Genomic DNA, 2500 nt, shown 5'->3' with positions numbered 1-2500 from the left:
AACTGCGACAGCGTAGCTGAAGCTATTTTTCATATAGTTTGTGTGTGGCTGTGAGATAGCTAGTTTGCCCTCTGTGTCCCTTAAGGAGTAACTGGAGACGCTACTACGGTCAACAAATTTGGAACTAAGGTAATCGGGAGTAAGACCATTAAGCGACTTATAAACCATCACAGCCTTATGGATTTTTCCGTTGAGAATCAAGTTTTATCCACTGATCCAAGTTTTTGGATAAGGTTGTAAGCGTTGGCATCATAATTCGAGTAAGTGAGTATACGCGCAGCGCGATTTTATAGTTTTGTAAGTTTACTGGCTAGGGTTTTGTCGCAACATTCCCAGACAGGATCGCAGTGATCAAAGTGAGGCTGTACTAAAGACATGAAGATTGATCGGAGAGTCTCATGTGGAACGAAAGACCTCACTCTCTTCAACGCTCCAATACCAGACGCGATTTTCTTACATAAAATCTCAATATGAAATTTCCAGGATAATGTCTCATCAATATGAACACCTAGAGATTTTGTAGAAGTAACTTGAGTTATAGGTGCACCGTTAATCATAAGTGACGGAGGGTTGTGAAACGTGCTTAGCCTTTGCCTCGATCCGATCAACATAAACTCAGTTTTAGATGCGTTAAGAGTAAGCTTGTTAGCAGTTAGCCATTTTTCAACTCTAGCAAGATCGTCATTTAAACCAGGTGATCTGGTGAGGTAATTCGGAGGACTGGGGAGGAAAATTTTAACGCCGTATCCCACAACCGCGCGCGGCCTTATTTTCGAATTCAGCATGGCAGAGGCGAGGTTAAATCTTATCGGGTCTACTTGAATGTTCATTCAGTAACAGGAAATGTGGTAGACACGGAATGATCTGTTGAGTTTTGGCGATGGAAATACTGCAGGGAGTTTGAAAACAACACCGAAGGCCGCGCGCGGTTGTGGGATACGGCTTTAAAATTTTTCTTCCCAGTCCTCCCAATTACGTCACCAGATCACCTGGAAAGTGTTAACATTTTGAATGTTATTACTAGCAAAGGTTAAGTGTGTGTCATCAGCATACATTCGAGGTTCAGAGTTTAATAGACAGTTAGGTAAGTCGTTAATATATATTATAAAAAGGAGTGGACCCAGAATTGTACCTTGAGGTATACTACAAGTAAGGAAATGGCCGCCAGAGAGAGAACCATTTACAAAAACATCGTTGTTTGCGGTAGCCCAAGTATGATCTAAACCAATTGTATGAAGTGCCATGGACACCATATCTCATAAGTTTAGACAAAATAATATCGTGATCGACGGTGTCAAAGGCTTTCTTTAAATCCAAGAAAACGACTGCGCTTACATTACCCTGGTCAATGTTGTAAGCCCAACTATCGGTAGCTTCAAGTAATGCAGTGACAGTGGAATGAAGAGGTCGAAATCCGGATTGGTGTCTTGAAATGAATTTGTGTGTAGTAAGGTAATTATAGAGATGATCATAAATGATTCTCTCAAAGACTTTAGCTACAACTGGAATTACTGAAATTGGGCGGTAATTATTTAGATTTGAACGATTACCCTGTTTGAACAAGGGGATGACTTCCGAAAGTTTCCACTCATCAGGGAAAATTCCAGAAACAATAGATTGATTAAAGATAGTACAGAGTGATTCGGCTATTAATCAGCACATTCGCGCAAGAGTTTTGCAGATATTTTATCCAAACCAGTAGATTTTGATTTACATAATCTGGATAAAAGAAGAAGAACCTTGGAGACGCTGGTCGGCTTTAGTTCGAATGTGCAGTAACCAGTCTCACTTAAATAATCCAAATGAGAAGAATTGTCTACATTGGCATGAATATCATTTGCTAACTTAGGCCCAACAGAAGAAAAATGGTCATTAAAGGCGTTAGACAGCTCATGAGAATCATAAATAGAATTGCCACAGGGGAGTTTAAGTTCGTTAATGACAGCTTTGTGTGATTTCCTAGACTTATTTTTACATGAGCTCGGATTCCTTTGTTCTTTTAGGGGGGAATATATCACATAACCCCCAAATCAACTGTCTGAAAAGCTGGGTGCGGCTTTGATTGTTTGAAGGGAAGAGCGGGGCTAATGAACAGCTAATTTAAATGCGAGGGGATTATGTGTTAATATGCAAGGGGGATAAGTGACTTATCACCCTTGCATACTAATACATAATCCCCTCGCATTTAAATTAGCTGCTCACGAAGAACAAATTTACAAATGTTTATTTGGAAATATTAAATACGACGCTACAATTACTAAAATTGAACTGAGCAGTGTTTTCTTTTGGCGCACATTCGCAGATTTTCTTAGTCGGTGGTTCATCGCTTTCCACTGAGGCCCCCGAAAAATCAGTTGCTGATCCTTGCAAAAGATCGGACACAATTTCCTTCTGCCCTCGCTCACTCTTTGATAGGTGTGAAGTGATTTCACAGTACGATGTCCAGTACGTTCCATTATGAGCTTTTCAGGCACTCCTTTTTCTAGGCCAATCGTGCAAG

Source organism: Montipora foliosa, chromosome 8, assembly GCF_036669935.1.
Source record: "Montipora foliosa isolate CH-2021 chromosome 8, ASM3666993v2, whole genome shotgun sequence".
In the NCBI taxonomy this organism is placed as follows: Eukaryota; Metazoa; Cnidaria; class Anthozoa; order Scleractinia; family Acroporidae; genus Montipora; species Montipora foliosa.
Note: the sequence above shows the minus strand (reverse complement) of the source record.